General features: G+C 42.1%; 2 long non-coding RNA genes across 2 annotated transcripts in view; both read right to left on the bottom strand.

The window, feature by feature from the left end:
* The window catches only part of LOC147621701 (uncharacterized), a 139985-nt gene extending 120959 nt beyond the window's left edge, over positions 1 to 19026 (bottom strand). The window contains exons 1-2 of the long non-coding RNA XR_015269902.1: positions 19003 to 19026; positions 18665 to 18895 (exon numbers count right to left, since the gene is read on the bottom strand). This is a non-coding gene — a long non-coding RNA (uncharacterized LOC147621701). The remainder of the gene's footprint in view (positions 1 to 18664; positions 18896 to 19002) is intronic.
* On the bottom strand, positions 17779 to 18650 carry LOC147621702 (uncharacterized). Its single transcript, XR_015269903.1, has 2 exons — positions 18382 to 18650; positions 17779 to 18188 (listed from the first exon to the last, which is right to left on the bottom strand). It is a non-coding gene; the product is annotated as an uncharacterized LOC147621702 (long non-coding RNA).
* Positions 19027 to 20814: the final 1788 nt, after the last annotated feature.

Below are 20814 nucleotides of genomic sequence, written 5' to 3'. Positions count from 1 at the left end.
CCGGGGAGAAGAGCGCTCCACAGGAACCACCTTAAGCGGCATCGAACGCCCCATCTCAGCCAGCGCTTGACGCAGGGAATTCAGCTTTGCTAAGCACTCTGCGTTATTCATGCAAAAAGTCTCCTCAAAGCATGCCAAAATTGAAATGTGCATGAAAAAACCCCCACACGTGGTGATATAAAACACAACATCACCCAGTCGGCCAAATCTACCACACATGCCCGACTTTCCATCAGTATCCTCCACTTGTACACTAGCGAACATTCCCAAATTTTCTAACACATCCCCACTTACACCTTCGCCTAATTTGCCCACTGGTGCGGATATTCCTCCGTCTGCTAAAACTCCGACCTCTGCGGATACTCCGACCACTGGTGGCTGACCCACAAACTTCTTCAGTCGGAAACCATTAATCGGTTTCTCGACCAGAGTCCCAAACATATCAGCAAGTCGGAAAGTACCCTGACCACAATCCTCCATGATTTTGTACGGCCCTATGTACCGCAACTTTAATTTACCCGGATGAGGACCAAGCTTCGAATTATACAGCAAAACCCAATCCCCAACCTGAAAAACTTTGAATTTGATCTGCCTACTTACCCAAGCCTTCCGCCTTTGCTGAATCACCTCTGTGATATACCCACGAACAATCCGATCCTCTTCGAGCTGATACAGCATCCGCTGTCGGAACTGAACAGATTCTTCCGATGATAACCGATCAGCAATAGCCACCCGCAAACTAGGAACTACATATTCCATTGGAACCACCGCCTCCAAGCCATACACCAGCTTGAAGGGTGTCAGACCTGTAGTGACTTTAAAAGCTGTACGGAATGACCATAGAGCAGAATCAAGCTTCACATCCCAGTCATCCCTATTCTCTGCTACTATCTTCTTCAAAATCTTCACCAAGATCTTGTTGGAACTCTCTGCTTGACCATTGGCTTGAGGATGATAGGCAGTAGACTTCTTATGCATAATCAAATGAGTCTTGGTCAACTCCGCAATGACAGCATTGAGAAAATGAGTACCCCGATCACTAACCAATTCCACTGGGCACCCAAACCTAGTCATAATGTTGTGATACAGAAACCTAGCCACACTATTGGCGGTATTATCTTTCAAAGCAACAGCTTCCACCCACTTCGTACAATAATCAGTAGCCACCAAGATATAACGACAACCTGTCCGCTTGGACTTAGGCTTGATTGGCCCAACAAAATCCAAACCCCACTTCTGAAAAGGATCTAAGGGCAGAATCGGATTATCCGCCATGCGGTCTGAAGCTCCAGGCTGCCCCAACTGTTGACATACCAAGCAACTCCTAGCATGATTGTGTGCATCCTTCAGCACTGTAGGCCACCAAAGCCCAGATTGAAGAATCTTCTTACCTGTAATGTCTCCAGAAAAATGCCCACCTGCAATTCCACCATGAGCCTCTTGCAGAACTGCTGATTGCTCAAATTCTGGGACACAGCGACGGATAATCTGATCTATCCCTCTCTTGTACAGAGCACCTGCAATCACCAAAAAAGGTTTACTCCTGAGTACCAGCTTTCTCCGTTGATCAGTGGAAAATTCCACTGGCATGGTGCCATCTGTCAAGAAACTCAACATCTGATCATACCAAGAATCCAATATCGCCACAGTAGCTGAAAACAAAACCGAATCAGGTAAGTGATCATCCACCCCTACAGCTACTTCCCCAATCTCCAACCTACTCAAATAATCCGCTACAGCATGCTCCTTTCCCGGGGTATGTATGATCAGAAAATCAAACTCCTGGAGTAGAAGCATCCACCTAGCTAACCTACCCGTCAAGTGTGGTTTCTTTACCAAATACAATAAGGCCTGATGATCTACATGGAAAACCACCTTATTGCTCAACAGATAGTACCGGAACTTGTGAAGAGAATACACCATCCCCAAAGCTTCCCTCTCCGTGACGGTATAATTCCTTTCAGCACTTGTTAACATCTTGCTAGCATAGTACACTGGTCGAAACCAGCCCTTAATCTTCTCCTGCATGAGGACAGCCCCTATGGCAATGTCCGAAGCATCTACAAAAACATGAAACGGTAACCCCCAATCAGGAGGTTGCACTATCGGTGCCACCGCCAACATCTTCTTCAGAATTTGAAATGCCTTTTCTTGAACTGGAGACCACACAAAATCCACTCCCTTCTTGGTCAAATGAGTAAGGGGTGCACACACATCTGAAAGATATCGCAAAAACCTACTATGCCACTTAACCTGCCCCAAAAACCTGCTTGTCTCCTTAAGAGTACGTGGTGCGGAAGCCTTCTGAATGGCCTCAATCTTCTTAGCATCAATCAAGATGCCTTCCTGGGACACCACATGGCCCAAGAGAATCCCACGCCTTACTGCAATAGCACATTTGAAGGGATTAAGAGCTATGCGGAACATCCGACAGCGCTCCAAACAGAGCCTCAGGTGCTGTAAGTGCAAAGCCTTTTTACCAAAGACACTAAAATCATCAAGAAAGGCTCGCATAAAATCCAACAGATATGGCTCAAATGCCTTCTGAGCCACAAATGAAAATGATGGTGGGCCATTCTTTAATCCAAAGCTCATCACCGTGTAAGCAAATGCCCCCCACTCAGTGATAAAGGCCGTCTTATCCACATCCTCCGGTGCCATCCTTATCTGATTATACCCTGAGAAACCATCCAAAAAACTATACATCTCATGACCAGCCACAGCATCAAGGAGGGTATCACAGAACGGTAACGGAAACGGGTCAGTAATGGTGGCAGCATTCAACTTCCTGTAATCTACACACACCCTGATCTTGCCATTCTTCTTTGGCACGACCACAATGGGAGACAGCCAAGTCACCTCATTGACCTGCTTGATAAACCCTACCCGTAAAAGCTTATCCAGCTCCTCCTTGACCTGCTTGGCGAAATTTGGATTCATTCGATACCGCTGTTGGATGACAGGAACAGCATCATTCTTCAAATTGATGCGGTGCTGATGTAAAGCTGGATCAATGCCCTTCATATCAGAATACTCCCAGGCAAATACATCTCGAAACTCCACTAACAGTTTCTGCAAGTCCTCCTTAAATTGACCTTCAACATGCACACTGACTCGAACCACCTTAGGATCGGATGCAGTACCTAAATTCATGTCCTGTAATTCATCTTCCTCCACCCTGATGGACTTCTGCAAACGCCGTTCATATTGCTGTTCAGCTGCTATAATGGCTTCCTGCTCGGTTACAGAATGCACCTGCTGAGCCTTGGCAGCTAAAGCTTCTTCCACAGCCCTCTGAAAAGTCTGGCCTTCCATGATCTGGCCTGGTACCACCTGGATCTCCTGCTCGGGCACCACACTGTCTTCAGTCGGAACATCCGATGATTGTTCCACACCCTCGACACTCTGCGGAACTACCGATACAGGGTGTCCAGTATTCTGATATCTGGTGACAATAGCTTCCACATCTACATCAAAGACCGGTACTACCGTTGGATTTGCTTGCATATATGCCTCCTCCTCATCTTCACCTACATCACTTGCCAAATGAATGCCCTGAGCACATAAAGGCTTCTGCCCCTGCTTCAAGAGAACTTTGGATAACATGGACAAGCGAGTTGTCTTCTTGCCCTGCCTGATCACCACAGTATTATCCTCCCAATCCTGCTTGACTCGGGCAATTTTAAACCAAGGGCGGCCTAGCAACATGGCATAGGCAGACCCGCTATCCTGCATCCGGAGCACCACAAAATTCACAAGAAACGACAGACCACCCACCTTAATAGATTGATTCTTGAGAATCCCCAAAGGTTGAAGTCGCCTCTGATCTGCCATCCTTACTTGAAAAGGTGCTGGTGCTAACGCTCCCAACTTCATACGGAGGTAAACGGTCTCCGGTAGAATATTGACTCCGGAACCCCCATCCAGTAAAACCTCTTCAAACTTGTGCCCGTGGAATGCCACCTTAATCACTGGGACTTGAAAATCCACATCTGCGGACTCAGCTTGAGAAACTCCCACAAACGGGGCTTGATCCTCCACCATCTTTGCTGGAACGGGCTCCTGCAGCTTCCCCAACAGCTGTTCCCGGAAAGTCGGTACCATGCTTAACAGCTGATCCAAGGAAATCTGAATAGGCGCATGCATTAGTGCATCAAATAGATCCCCAGAACCTGGTACTGTTTCAGTTACCTTAGGAACTGGATCGGAATGGACCACCGCAATCTTTCCTGGAAGTGGATCACAAGGTGGCTGGGCTGGAATCGGTTCCTCCGACAACTGTGCCTTTAGCAGTGGCTCCATCGGTTCCACCGGGAGCTGCTTCTGCTGGAGTTTCTGAACCTGACTGGAAACTTTTCTACGAACCACCTCCTGGTCCTCCCAACTGATAGGTCCCTTACCCTTTGCACGGGTAACAGCCAAAGTATCCACTAAATCTTGCCCCTTACAATCCCCAACGAGCATACCCCGTGGAACACTCACCGAGCCAGCAAGAAGCCCGAGGGTTAGTGCTAACACCCTGCGCATCAACAGAACTAGAAGCTTTCAGCACTTGGAACTGCTGCGGCACACCCTGAAGATGTGAAACCCCCGTGCTAGCCCCCGCTGCTTTATCTCCCACCATCTCTATCAGGATGGCATTTGCTTGAGCTGGAGGTCTCTGCTGCTGCTGGTCCTGGGGAGGTCCCTGACCCCGATTCCCCTCATTGAATCGAATGACAGGTCTCCCTCTTTCCTCCCTATGCTTACACCATAATTCACAGGCCGGACCAATTCGATGCCCGTCTTTTCCACAGTAATCACACAGTGGCACACCCTGAGGTCCCCTCTGAAACCCTTGCTGCCCCTGCCAATTAGGTCTTGGAGCATATGGTCTTGGAGGCCTATTATAGGGAACATGCGGAACGGTCGGAACCACCGGATTAGCCTCTGCAACTTGCTGAGGTGGTGCTCTCTGAACCACATTGGGTGGCACCTTGCCTCTGTAGTTGGGGTTGTACCAACAGGCACTCGTAAGATGGCCGTCCTTCTCACAGATATGGCAGTACTGTTTCTCCTTGGGCAAGACTGGTGCATACCCTAAGGCTTTAAGTTTGTGAAGAAGCTTTTTCTCCTTCTCCTCCCTAACCTGTTTCTCTTTATCTTTTTTCTGCTTAGCCTTCCTTGAGGCCTTTTTCTTCTCACTTTGCTTCTCATCCTCCGATTCATCAGATGAGCATGCCGACTCGGCCTCACTATCCGAGTCTGACTCAGTCGAACTATCCGACTCTGAGTCATCCTGCTTCCTGCCCTTCCGTTTGTCCTTCTGAATGCCCAGGCGCTTTTCCACCCGAGAGGCAGCTGTCACGAGGTTATCAAAGCCGCCGGCAATATCCACATTTGCAACAGCACTCTTCAAGTTCCTCCGCAATCCTTTGACAAAATAACTGGCAAGCATTTCATCCGAGGGTCTTTCATTACCCTGCAGTCTGGCAGCCAATCCCCGAAACTTCTGAGCATAATCCTCCACTAACAGATGCTTCTGTTCCATGGCCTTGATCTTTTTGACGATATCAGTAGGAGTTTTCTCCTTCCTGAACCGGGCCAAAAACGCATCCTTCAAAGCATTGAAATCTGCAAAGTGGGCCAAGCCATATTGGCTAAACCAACTCATTGCTACCCCCTCCAGGGTTGCGGCAAACTGCTGCAATTTCACCGGATCTCCAAAATAGGCAGGGTACCCACTGGCTTGCCATCGGGTCTCGAATTGAGCCACGTGACAGTCTGGGTCTTCCTTAGGCTTTGCCTTAAATTTGGCAGCCTTAACCGTTGGATTGGGTGGTGGTGCAGCCATGTTCACAACTCCTGGTAGTGGATTAGTTGGTGGCGGATGTTTCAATGGATCAAATTGCAACCGTCTCTGACTCCGAACAGGCGGTCTGGACAGAAATAGGGTACCAACAAATTGATGCAAATGCCGCCGGGCTTGCTCCGGGCTAACGACATTCTGCCCCGGCCCTTTTGCAAGTGGTGTTGTATGCTCGACAGCGTCCGCCTCGTCCACGCCGGCCTGCGCCAATCGGCCCTCAATTACGCCAGCAGAAACCGACGTAACTGCCACAGGTGGCACTTCCGCAGCATCACCGCTTCCACTGCTAGAAGCTTCCGACCTGTCATATCTGCGCTTCCTGGCTTGTGCCCTCGTGAAATGAATGGGACTAGTTTGCCTCTCCCTATTTGACATTCATGCGAAACACAAAACAGCACAGCACAACACAACCCCATACCCAACAAAGACAAGACAATGCTGAGTATGCGAACACCGCAGGATCGCCAATGTGTATCTGGGCACTAAATGCCTGATACTTGGTAATGGAAATCTCATAAAAGAACAAACACTAGCACAAAGACATTCCCTTTAGCAGAAAATCATAACAGTAAAACGGAATACAAAACATCATACGGAAAATCCGCTACACACAATAACCCTGAACAGATGATCAGAATTCATTCATGTCATAATCATGTAAGGGATTACATTCCGCTTCTTCATCTTCTACAATTCTGAATATCCGTTATGCGCCTTCCCATGATCAACTAACTACATCTCTTCATATCTCTCCCTTCTCACGAATTCCTAAGCAACTACCCAAAAGGATCATTCACATACATAGAATTCGGATATTCCAACTTAGGTAAAGTTAACCCCTAACAAAGAGGCACAGCCGTTGATTCCTATCCATAGAACAATTACTATCCGGGATTTACTTCATCTATCGTAATAATAGAAATTAAATCTCGATGTACGGATCCATCAGTCTAGCCTAACCCCATCCAGTCCCATGGGTTAGCCAACCGCCCAACCACTGTGGTGATGGGATCCAATTAAGAATTTGGTTAGGTTTTGTCCCGGGTACCAAGGAAAAGAGTTCCAAGGCTCCCTAGCCGGAAGTTCATGCAAACATAAAACTAGTCACACCACTTACACACCCAATATGAAATTGCCTTTTTCTTAGCATCAGCTAACTTTAAAACAATCCTTTAATGAAACCATTATGTCACTGATGACAATCCTCATAGTCTCTGGTTGAATCCTTATTTCCAGTCATTCATTCATCGGTATACTTATGGCATCATTGGCAACCAGAACGCTCACCACCTGTTCACTCCAGGGGCCTTTTCCATAGTTCCTAGCTCATAGTAACTGGCAATATATTCATATAATAGAATGGAATCTCCATGGAAGATCAGCAAGATCAACCCACAGATCCATATAAAAGAGCCATGGACTCATCCGTTGAGAACCAGCAAGGTCAATCAACCAGATCCATGCCCGGTTTCAGAAAACAATTCTTATTCTTTATTCCAATATCTTCCACGACGCACATGTGGGTATCTTTGGCGCCAAGCACCGTATGGTCAGCACCCTCTAGGATCCTTTGTAGGTGACCTAGCGCTTCACTCATAGGCCGCTTCCTTGGTCCCTCATCCACCGTACCGGAAGCTCACCATTTAAATCGAACCGAGGCTGGTCAAGACCTCGGTCGACCTTGCTACGCGAGACGTCCTCCATTGACTCTCCGTCAGCAGTTGCAACTTTAACAGTTAGGTCTTCCCTCATGACCTCAATCCACAAGACGGTCAAAATGCTTCCCCAACATTCTTGACATAAAACAATCATTTACAAACAGTCACAAAATACAGTTTCTAAATCGAACTCTCGTCTTTCCACATTATCCCTCCTTAGTCCACATTATCCCTCCTTAGTCCACATTACTTATTCCACATTCCATTCAATGTGTACTCATTCTCATCCATTTCCTCATATCGACGACACATTAATTCATATACACATTCACATTCACATCCATACATCCACATCTACATGCATACATCCATTTTTACATCCTCATTTATACATCCACATCCCATATCCACATTCATACATACACATCCATATCCACATCCACATCCACATTCACATCCATACATCCACATTTACATGCTTGTAACCTCCATTTTCACATCCTCATTTATACATCCACATCCCATATCCACATTCATACATACACATCCATATCCACATCCAAATATCCACATTCCCATTCACATCTATACATCCACATCTACATCCACATACATACATACATCCACATCCACATTCCACATTCACATCTATACATCCATATCTACATCCACATTCACATACATCCACATCCACATTCCCATTCACATTTATACGTCCACATTCACATCTATGCATATACATCTTCATGCATATATCCATTTTCACATTCATACATCCACACTCCCATCTCCACATCCACACATCCACATACATACATCCATTTCCAAATTCCCATTCATATAGCCCCATTGCGTTCACATCTAATCTTTTACATCACATCCATTCTCGCCCTATCACAACCCATATACATCTTATCCTATCACATACACTTCTTACCTCATCCCATACACATCTTATCACATCTTAATTCATCTTATCACCTCCTAACTTATTTCATAAGCATCTTATCACCTCTTATCACATCTTATACACCTCTTATCACATCCTATTACATCTCATATCTATTTATAGAATACAAGAGAATTCTTATATTTGATATAAGATTTCTTTACACATTTATTTATGCATAAATTCTATTTAAGGAGATTAATACTTTCGAAGTAAAAATCAATCTTTTATGCATCTTCCTATGCATAAATTCATTTTAAATGAAAATGACACTTTTGAATTAAATTTTAATCTTTTATGCATTTTCCTATGCATAAATTCAATTTAGATGAGAATGACACTTTTAAATTTAAAATCAATCTTTTATGCATCTTCTTATGCATAAATTCAATTTGGTAGGAATTACACTTTTAGAGTAAAAGAATTTCTCTTATGCATCTAAGTTATGCATAAAATCCATTTATGATGAATATCACACTTTTAGTATAAAAAGAATACCTTTTATGCATACCTCTATGCATGAAATCCAATATGATAAAAGTAACACTTTTACAATAAAATAATCAACTTTTATGCATACCTCTATGCATGAAATTCAAATATGATAAAAGTAACACTTTTATAATAAAATAATCAACTTTTATGCATACCTCTGCATGAAATCCAATTATGATAAAAGTAACACTTTTACAATAAAATAATCATCTTTTATGCATACCTCTATGCATGAAATCCAATTATGCTAAAAGTAACACTTTTGTAATAAAATAATCATCTTTTATGCATACCTCTGCATGAAATTCAATTATGCTAAAAGTAACACTTTTGTAATAAAATAATCATCTTTTATGCATACCTCTATGCATGAAATTCAAATATGATAAAAGTAACACTTTTACATTAAAATAATAATCTTTTATGCATACCTCTATGCATAAAATCTAATTATGATAAAAGTAACACTTTTATGTTAAAATAATAATCTTTTATGCATACCTTTATGCATGAAAATCAATTATGTATAATATAAAAATCAATTTCTCTATGATTACAATGAATATCTTTCAATTAATCTAGGATGATAATTCCTAGAATATGGTAGGAAGTCCTCTTTTCATGCTTTGAATGAAATTATTTTATGCGTAATTTTTATAAAAATTTTACCATAGCTCTGCTGCTATGACTCATAAATCTCAGTTTTTCTACGGGATAAAGCTTATCATTAAGGAAATAAATAGAATGATCCCTAATTAGATCATTAATCCATAATGGATTGAATCATCAATATTCATAAAATACATAAACTAAAAGCATAGAAAAAAGCCATTAATTTGGCCTCAAGCATAGCTTAATCTTGGATTAAGAAAAAGCTTTATGAAAAGCTTCATTTGGATTGAGAATGGATCATGAGTGTATGACCATTTCTTGAGTGGGAGAGAGAAATTACATAAAAACCATTAGAATTAAGCATAAATAAAAATTTATTAATTCTTAACTATTATTAATCAATTAACTTCAATAGCATTCATCAAATTATGTAACTCTTCATTAACATTCATCAATTAACTTCAATAGCATTCAAAAACCATTCCAATTAAGCTTCTCAAGCTTGAGAGGGGTTGAGAAGAGAGAAACATTGAGAAATTATAGAAAATGATCAAAATTCACTAATTACCGTACAAATTTCTTGATTCTTTGTTCACGGTAGAGGTCCCCAACCAATCAATTGGTTAAGTATGTTGATGGAACCACCAATGGGGATTGAAGAAAGAGGAAAGCTCCAAAAACTAGTGAATTATTAATGAATTCACAGTTCTTGGCTTAGGTGGAGTAGAGTAACGATGCATAAACACTATATATTTTTCAACAAGGGGGAGGCTTCTATTTATAGGAAAAAGTGAGCTCCTAACCAAACAAACTGATTCTAGAATTTTCCAACTCAATTTGGTCAATTTTTGACCATTTTTTGGTCAGTTAAGCTAACTTTTTGGAACTAGACTTGAATGAGGAGAGAGGAGAGATGAAATATCTCAATTTTTATGAGTTTAAAACTCATTCAAGCATGTGAAATATGCACCTCCTTTAAAGAACTCCCCTTCCTTACATATGTGTCAAAATGGAATCATTATACCCAAAATATCTCATATTTTTAATATTGCTCATAGTTTTTTTACTAATAAACCTTGTACATTTTCAACTCTTCATCTTGTGTGAGCATTTACTCATTTTTGGATACCCAAAATATCTCATATTTTTAATATTGCTCATAGTTTTTTACTAATAAACCTTGTACATTTTCAACTCTTCATCTTATGTGAAATATGCACCTCCTTTAAAGAACTCCCCTTCCTTACATATGTGTCAAAATGGAATCATTATACCTAAAATATCTCATATTTTTAATATTGCTCATAGTTTTTTACTAATAAACCTTGTACATTTTCAACTCTTCATCTTATGTGAGCATTTACTCATTTTTGGGTAACTTCTTTTACAAATTGGATTTATCTCCTCCCTATACGTGGATTGATGCTATTGGCCCATAGGAACCTTAATTGGACCATAATCCAAAAATTTCTGAAAATCTAGACCCTTAGGCTAAGGTCCTTTATACCCATTTCCAATTAATTCCAATTGCACATTGGAAAGTTCTTTTTGAATTTCTGTTTTAGGGAAACTTATTTTAATAAGATGAGATAATTTTCTATCCAATAATATTAAAAATCTGAATATTCTCTCTCTAGAATATTTTCTCTCTCTAGGTTAAAACAGTTAGAAACAAGTCTTTTATATTTTTGAAGAAGGATTGATTACAGGGGAAGACGCTGGACATTTTGAGATGCTGGGGAAGAATCTTACAGTTTTAGGGTTACATTTGACTCTTATAGGTGACTTAGCCGTTCACACATGGGCGCCCATACATGGCCGGCCGATCCTAACCCTTATCCCGCTGATATTCAAGGTGCGCCTCTCATCGGCGTTCACCCAATCCCTTTATCCTTTACATATGGTGTCGACAAGCCCGACCCATGACTCAGAATACTTAAATTAATTACATGACATAAAACATAATACGTCTCAATGTTCGTCATAGGTTAACAAATATACACAGAATTTCTGTCACTAATAATATAATATAATTTATACAGGATTTCACTCACTAATATATATATAGCATAAATTTTATAAATACCTTAACATATATATTATATATAGTTAAATTGTGCATATAATAAATTGACTAATATTACATTATCAAATTCAATAATTAATTATTAAATTTACATGCATGTCGTAACCGAGTAAAGGTTTTTTTTTAAAGAGTCCCTAGTGTGATTGCCTAATGATCTATTTTTGGGAAGACTTCAAAATTATGGTAATAGCACTCATCAACAAAATCTAGCAAGAGCAATACATGGAGCCAATCTCTATGTATATGTATATAGGTAAGTTGATTCGGTTGTGTGACATTTAAGTTTCATTTTGTCTCTGTTATATTATTTTTAAATTTATTGTTTTTGTATTACATGCTTGTCAGCTTTCTAGTTATAAGTTGGCTACATTTTGTAGTATATATATTATAACTTAAAAATTTATAAAAGACATATGTAATAAGAATTATTATAACTACTAGCTTTAATGAATTATAGGTAATGTGGATATTGAGATTGTTATGAATGATTTTGAGGAGGTAGTTGCTTCAACACCCACTCCACAGTTATCATGAAAATAGTCTCTTACAATGCAAGGGGGCTAACGACTTAAGGTGATTTGGACTTGGATTTTGCAGTTAGACCTAGATGTTTTCTATCTTCAGGAGCACCGACTCTCTCCTACTAAGCTGCTTGTTTCTTTTTGTTAGGATGTGGTGGGCAGCTCTAGCATTCTCACTATTGTTAAGAATGCACTTTTGCCATCTATGCACTTTAATGATCCCTCTAGTAGATGGTTAATTATCTCTTTAAAATCTAACTTTGGTCCCCTCCATATTGCTAGCGTTTATGGGTTTGCTGTTGCTTCACCAAGAGGGCAGTTGTGGTGTACCTTATCTCAGCAGGCTGCATGGTCTGGTTTGTTATGTGGTGACATTAACATGGTTTGCTCTCATCATGATTTAGCTACTGGTTTTGCGCAAATCATGCCTAGTGAATGCATTCATTGGGATGCTCTTAAGGATCACTTGGGGCTTGTTGACTTATGGAATCAGGTTCACGGTACTACTTATGGCTATTCTTATCATTTAGCTTCCCACAATTGTGCTTGGGGCTTGTGGACTTATGGAATCAAGTTCATGGTACTACTTATGGAACTAGGTTCATGAACACATTCATTGTATTGCTCTTTGGGATCACTTGGGGCTTGTGGACTTATGGAATCAGGTTCATGGTACTACTTATGAGTATTCCTATCATTTAGCTTCCCACAGTCGTGCTTGGGCAAGATTGTATAGAATGTATGCTGCAAATGTGGATTGTTGGCTACCTCCTTCATGTGTTATTTCAGTCCAGTATGCAGCTCGTCGGTTGGATCACTTTCCTATCATTCCTACTTTGTCTTTCTTTCATTGACAAGTATGTATGCATGGGCTTTGTGTGAAAAGGCCATTCATGATCAATAATAGGAATTTGGGGAACCCTTTGTTTAAATCGGCTATTTTCTCATGTATTGCAAATTTGGTTACCATTGATGCATCCTTGTTATATAAATGGGAATCTCTTATGCATGGTTTTCAGCAAAGTATTTGGTCTTGTGGTAAAGCTATAACAACTCATAACAGCCAGCATAATTTGTTGGCACAATCTTAATTGGATAGGTTAAGACTTCAAGGCAATAAGGGGTCTCTCTCACCGAAAGATGAAGAACAGATTAAACAAAGTGTTCAAGTTTTACAAGATGCGGATAAAGAAGCAGCATGTAAAGCTTGTTTCTTGTCTAGAAAGCTTGCTTTCTTTGATGCTCATTGTATTTCAAGGGAATTCTTTGCAAGATTTAAAGGTACAAAGAGAAATTTATCTTTCATGACAAAGCTTGTTCTTGAAAATGGAGATTTTATTACGTCAGGAACTCAAATGGCAAGGGTTCTAGTGGACTACTTTAGTAATATTTTGGATGATAAACCTCTTATGTCAACAACACAATCTAATGTTGTTCATACTTTGCTTCCTTGCATTGAGTCCTCCATTGCTAAAACAGACTTGAAAATCCCTTCTCTTGTGGAGATTTGCATTATGCTCTACCTACATCAGGGAATGAAAAGACACTTGGTCTTGCTGGTGGACTAGATATCAAGGTGTATTTCATGGACAACTCTTGTTTACGGGCCAATGTTCCCAAGGATATTGCTCGAATGAAGCTTCTTGAGGATGCATATATTATTTCTGATAACCATTAGGACCTCAATGGAGTCTTCTTGGGCCCTTTTATTTGGCAGTTTAAGGGAGTCAAACCTTTTCTCTTAAGAAGAAACGTTTTCTAATTTGAAGCTTCAAAACGGCTACTTTATTCGAATTTGAATTTTGGGAGAAAAATAGAATTTAAAATCTAGCGGATAAAACCATATCATGTAACATATCTATGGAAAGCTCTTGATGCGTAGATCACGGATCTATAATCTCCGCTCAAATCGGAGCTTGTATGTAGAAGTTATGGAGGTCCGAAAATTGTAAAATTGCCCCCCCCCCCCCTCTTTTTGGAGGGAAAAGTGCACCCTTTGACCACTCTTACACCTCTCTTAATCACCAATGGTTTTTGCTTACATGGCGGGCTCCTATTTGTCAAAAAGTTAAACGTTTCCATAACCTCATGGCAAATTAAAGGGCCCAAAAAGACTCCATTGAGTTCCTAATGAAATGGCAGAGGAAAGTGTTGAGAGTAATACCCTCATAGGTATTACTCTAGATTTTGTAGCTCGGATTTTGGAAGGAATATAAGAGATTTTTCCAAAAATAAAAAATAAAAAAAGCACGTGCGCGCGCATACACACACGCACACACACATATAGCTACATGTATGTATGCATGTATGTATGTATGTATGTATACACACATACACAGGTGCATATATGTAGGTGAGTACAGTGTGAGTGCATATATGTACGTGAGTGCAATTTGAGTGCATATAAATATAAATAAAAAGTGTGTGTGTGTGTGTGTGTGTGTGTGTGTATATGTGTGTGTGTGTGTGTGTGTGTGTGTACATACATACATACATACTTCTACTTATTGTAGCAATTTTGGTATCAAGTAGGGATGAAAATGTAATGCAAAAAAGCATGTCAACTCTACTTTTCTTTCTTGCAAAGAAAGACAATCACATTATTGTAAAGAGAGACAAAACGGATAAGGTTCCTCTAGGGAGGATTACACTTTTCTAAGATTTAGGAACACTAAGACATAAGCCAAATCCTTTTCTTTCCACATAGCTAGAGACTTCAGCTTTTACCTACCTCTTAAACTAGCAATTATATTACTTCGTAGTAACCATTACATACTGCTACTTAATGGGCCTCCCCTTTAAGGGGATAAAATAAGATGTACCATACAGGTTTATGACAAAATGAATTCTTAACTCTCAAAAGTAATGACATATAGTTAAAACTTTAAGTGAATTATGTAAACTGTCAAAACTAAGGGCTTCATGAGTTTAACCAACCTACAACTTATTGAGTGTAACTGACCACAATAGCCTCTTTAATATTTATGTGTGCGTGCAGTGCATGCTCAACTACCCATTCTCTGAAGGTGTGCCAGTGTTAGCCAGTTTCCTCTTGCTGCACAAAATCGTGTAAAAGCATTAGAAATGAACTTGCCACCTTTATCAGCCCAAATCTTCACTGATTTATCTAAATCCTTTTTTACCATGGCATGCCATTCTTTGAAATGAAAGAAAATGGTCTTCTACGATAAGAAAATTAGAAATACACCCAAGTAAACCTGCCGTAGTCATCTACACAAATCAGTGTGAAGCACCTCGAGAGGTGCCAAAGCCCACCTGGTAGCCCAAGGCTCTTGATGTTGTTTGCCACCACAGATACACGAACTACATTGACCGTGCTTGCTATCGACATTGGGCAAGCCAATCACCATCCAGTCCTAAAAAGCTCGAAGCAACGCATTCACATTCAAGTGACCATATCAATAGTGCCACAAATCACTGATAGAAATACCTATAAGGAAAGATACATCAGAGAGTTTGTAGATACCATGGTGCACTCTACCACTCCATACGACTTGACTTATGGTGATGTCCCTGATAGCAACAGAATGATCATCGAACTCAACCCGCTTGCCAGTCTTGCGCACCTCATGCACTGACAAGAGATGAAATATACAGAACTCGAGAGGAATGTTTCCCCCCTTTGCCCATCAAGAACTATCTCCATCCTGCCCTCACTATGGATCGGTATGGTGGATTTATTACCGATAAAGATATCACTTGGATGTCTTGTGAGATCCTGTAGCAAATCTTAGGAAGGGGTTATGTGATGGGAAGTACAACTGTCGAGAATCCATTCTCGAGTATCGTTCATGATGACCTCCTTGCTCAAAGATGAAGAAGCACCAATGTCAAGCATCTCCCAACTGCACAAATGCTGCGGTTTTGACAGCTATTGCTAAGGACTTGGCACTCTGCTGAGGGTGTTTTCGCGAATAGTGACCTTTCCTGCCACAATGGACCTGCCTCTTGGCCTTCACCGCCTCTAATCAACAAAGAATAAAAGGCTGAATACTTGGAAGACAAATGAGAGAGCAGTGTGATGGCCATGTCCTCCAAAGAGAGACCTCCTTTCCCACCTCAAGGACCTCCTGCTGAAGTGCCTGTAGCTTGTTGATGTGTTCATGCATCGTCAACACCCCCATCATGGCTTCCAAGGAGACCCCCTTCATCAGAGAGACTCGAATGTACAGTGAGGACAGATGCTCGCATATCACTCGCACTATGCTTGATGTGGTAGATCACTTGGGTGCAATTGAGGAAGATAAAGGAACGAACACGGGTATTAACACGATCGCACAACTGCATTTGCTTCTCGTTCTTGTTGTACAAGCAATGAAATCCCCTCCTAGTCCATATCTGGCCGTGGAACACCAATCGTGATGAAGTCACAAGTCATAAGACTCCAAGACTAACTCCATCATCACCTTCTAGATGCCATAGTTGTTCCCATCGACTTGGCAATCGATGGGGAATGTCGAACTTCTGGGTAGCTCCTGAAGATGACCCCTTCCCTTCTACCATGTCAAGAGGTCACGTAGTGTGAAGGGGACGGTGGGAAAAAGATGAAGAAAAGGCTGCAACCAACTGCAAGGTTGCTTCCAGCAATGACAGCCACCTTCTACCTGCTCCTCCAAGTCCCGAACATCCCGAAACTTCCTCCAATCAGCACCGTGAAAATCTGTCCACCAAGATCTCTCTCTCTATCTCAAAGGTATCACACTCGAGCTCTGATACCATGTCAAGATGTGCAGCGAGAAATAACAGAAAACTAAAATAGCCAAGAGAGAGGAGAAGATGAACAACAAAGACAAGATCTGCCTGAAAACAACTGCTGAACTGCACAGCTCCAATCACAAGTGGAGGGCAGCTCCAATCAGAGACTGCACAGCTCCAATCACAAGTGGAGGGCAGCTCCAATCAGAGGCGAGAAGACTGCACCACAACTGCTGCACAGGGGGGCACCTCAAGCTGGAGGAGGAGAACTGCTGCTCTGAAGTGTACAGAAAATGGGGGAGGGGGACCGAACAAATCTGGCCTGGTCGGCCACAGCCAGGAGCTGGTAGCCCAACCTGGCAGTAAACCTCACAATGGGCAGGCACACCCACAACACTGGCCCTCTCTCACCCAATGGTACATACAGGAGGTGCACAGGTGCACAGGTTTCCAACAAACCAAATTGAGGTGATCAAAGAAGACACCAAAGGCCATCAGAGGGATCAACAGAATGATGCAGACAAAGAGCCCAGGGGAATGAGGTGCTCTATGGCAGATTTGGTGCTCACAATCCAACCATGTCTGGATTCTGGACCTTCTGGGCAAATGCAAGTCATTATCGTGGAATGGAAACATACTTCAAATGCATCTTCAGCTTCCACGAAATTCCTACAGTTCTCATGAAATGCTTCATTTGGACAACTTGCTCGTGTGAGCAGCTGAGACAAATGGAAAACGGAAACGAACGTATGTATGCATGTATATGTATATGTTTATCTCACACACACACATTTTTCGGTATATAAGTCATCAAAAACCAATCAAATGTAACAATCTATGCACATAGAGAGCCAAAGGCAACAATCAAGATTGCATGCTACATACAATGCTCAATACCAAAAAGACATCTCATTGTCACATCAATACAGGAAAAATATTCGATGATAGGACACATGTTTGTTGTGCGATGTTAATGAACTATAAAACTATAGTGATAAGTAGCATGTGCCATTGATTCATAAATACAACGTAAAAGACTTAAGTGCATCAAAAATAGTGCCCATGAGTTCTTTTTTTGGGCCCTTTTTTTTTTTTTGCTGGGGTACTGGTGTGCATCCTAACTGTCCAACGGACGTACTGTTCAGCAGTGTCTGTGAACATTAAATCTTTCTAGTAAAGGCCTGCAAAACAAGATGATAAAAGCAAATGTGACCATTGTCCTGGTGGTGGCATTGAAGCAGAGCTTAAACTCATTAACTCTGTTCAGCAGTGTCTGTGAACATTAAATCTTTCTAGTAAAGGCCTGCAAAACAAGATGATAAAAGCAAATGTATTATGTGACCATTGTCCTGGTGGTGGCATTGAAGCAGAGCTTAAACTCATTAACTCTGTGTTCACATTCCTTCCTATGTAAGGAGAATTTAAAAGCAAGACGATATAAAAGATCTGCATATAAATCGAAGAACCCTGGTCTGTAAGCAAAAAGTAATACCCACCCTGGAGCCTATATGTCATCCATTCTGGCAGCTATGAAACTTCTCCACAATGTGCCATAAGTAGTGGTCTCGAATCAACTTCTCATGATGATTCAAATATTCCACGAGAGCCCCCAGCATGTAGTCAGATGGCCAGCTTCTTACGTGCGAGAGAATGGGTAACACATCCTTGACATAATTCAATACCCACAGGGGATGATTGACACTAGTAGCTATGTTAAAATTGGATTCAGCGCTTGAAGTCAAACGTTCATCAAAGTTCCCACGGATATGAACACACCACCATACAACTTCAGAGGCTCATCAAATGATGCAACTGGTCCACCTGAGCTGCCACAGGTGGTACTAGCTCTAAATTTCAGGAGATATTCGTTGGCTCCAATCACATCCCCCACACTGATTGACATTCGATCAGGAACCAAGCACTGTTGATTCATCAGCACTGTCATAAGTGTTGCCTTTGTGCTCTGTACTACTCCATATTTTGCAAGCAACTCAACTTCACGAACAGCACCTACATTTAGGATCTAGGAAAATGCTTAGAAAAGAGGGCTTTACATTCCATACCTACTGTTAAACACTGAAATGATAGTTTTACGCACAAACAAGGGCATGGTTTACCTGGGTACTGGAGGTAATAGATTAGCTTGTTTACAATCTGGAAATTTGAAGAGTGTGTGTGTGTGTGTAGTTGGGGGGGGGGGGGGGGGGGGGGGGGGGGGGGGGGGTAAACATACATTCACATCAAGTGCACCCAGGGCATGTCCTGAGGATGCAAATGCAACAATGTGAGATCCGTCCCATGGCTGGTCCACCAACTGTCCCACTTGGCCGACAAGCTCCAGTAGAATGTCATTGAAATCCCCCAGATCAGATCGTTTCACAGGAGGGCTCAATGCAAATGCAGAAGCACGGCCACTGCTAGAGCTCAATGCCATAATCCATGAAACCTCTGCTGATTTTGAAAAAGTGTACTCTCTTCCATGCCATTGGAAATCTTCATATGAGAACAAAACTAGCATCTCAAGGGTATTGAGCACTAATCTAGTGGAAAGTTAAAAAAATAAATAAAGAAAAAATGCCTTTCATTGAAGGACGCCTTTCATTGTGTGTGTGTGTGTGTGTGTGTGGTGTGATAGAGAGAGAGAGAGAGGGAGAGGGGGGGGCTGGGATCTGGGGGGTTGGGTTACCCCCGTTTCGTTGCATGCAGGCCCCCCCTATCCCTGCTACCCAGGGGTATTAGCTCAGCCGTAGAGCGCGCCCCTGAGATTTTCAGGTCCCCCTATCCCTGCTACCCAGGGGTATTAGCCTCTTTCGTATGGACGGGGGGAACTTGGAACATTTGTCTCTTGTAATCTATTGGATGACTACTGAAGTTATAAACTGCACTTTTTTATGTGATGAGTTTGTGCATTAGTTCCAGCATGCTGAACACCTGATCACGCACACAAGGAGGCAGTGTTTGAAAGCACATTACACGGGAAAGCAGCCCGATGGCTAGCAGAATATCCTGTCGATTATTTTGCTACTTTTGCAGCCATTGTAGCCGCATTTCTAAAACACTTCCGATCGGAGAAAACTACACCGCAGATGCTGGAACGACTGCGGAGACTTCAATAGAAAACTCTGGATGTGGAAACGTATACGGCAAAATTTTGCATGCCGTTGCAACGAGTGGGCCAAGCTGCCTGACCAATGGATGAGGTTCTGAATTCGTATTATGTGCGAGGATTGCACACAGAAGTTTGCGGACAGCGTTGGCAACGCTGGACCTGGAAACAGTTCCTTTAGAAAGAGTGATGGTGGCGGCACAACGGTCTTTAGGAGCACCTAAAAAGAAGAAGGGAAAACATCAGCCGCGGGATACTGACTCGGAGGAAGACACAGACAGTGACTTGGAGGAGGAGGATATTCCCCCTGTACGGTCAGCCAGAGGCAAGGAAGCCTGGAAGAAGGCACTTGCGGTGGCCATAATGCATACCGCTTGTCAAACGACCGGACATGGATCTTCCGATTTCTTCCCCGAGAACTTGCTGTATTTGAAACCCGAAGTCCTCTGGCTCGCCAGCTGCCACCATTCCGGAAGTACCCAAACTGCTCATACTAGGAAACAGACTAGAGACAGTGCCGCTACTCACCACACCCACTGTACTAGAAGGTACCGGAGCACTAGTGATGTGAGGTAGTGGAGAAGTTGCGGTAGCTGCAACCGATGTCGAGCGTCGTCCTCGGGTGAAGAAATGGAACAGGTCTGCAAGCACTGGCTGACTGGCCTCTTCCGAAATTACTACCGCCACAACAACTACTACGGGAAATGCGTCTACTGGGGGCACACTGAGAGAACGGGCCCCAGGACCTTGTACGATGAACCATGCTGTGTCCCGCATTGCCACCCGCTCTGCCATGGACTTCATTCCTTCACCGAAGTGGGAA

This window comes from Cibotium barometz, chromosome 30 (assembly GCF_041138505.1).
Source record: "Cibotium barometz isolate CiBa-2024 chromosome 30, ASM4113850v1, whole genome shotgun sequence".
NCBI classification, from domain to species: domain Eukaryota; kingdom Viridiplantae; phylum Streptophyta; class Polypodiopsida; order Cyatheales; family Cibotiaceae; genus Cibotium; species Cibotium barometz.
The sequence above is the reverse complement of the archived record's forward strand: the minus strand, read 5'-3'. Positions and strand labels throughout refer to the sequence as shown.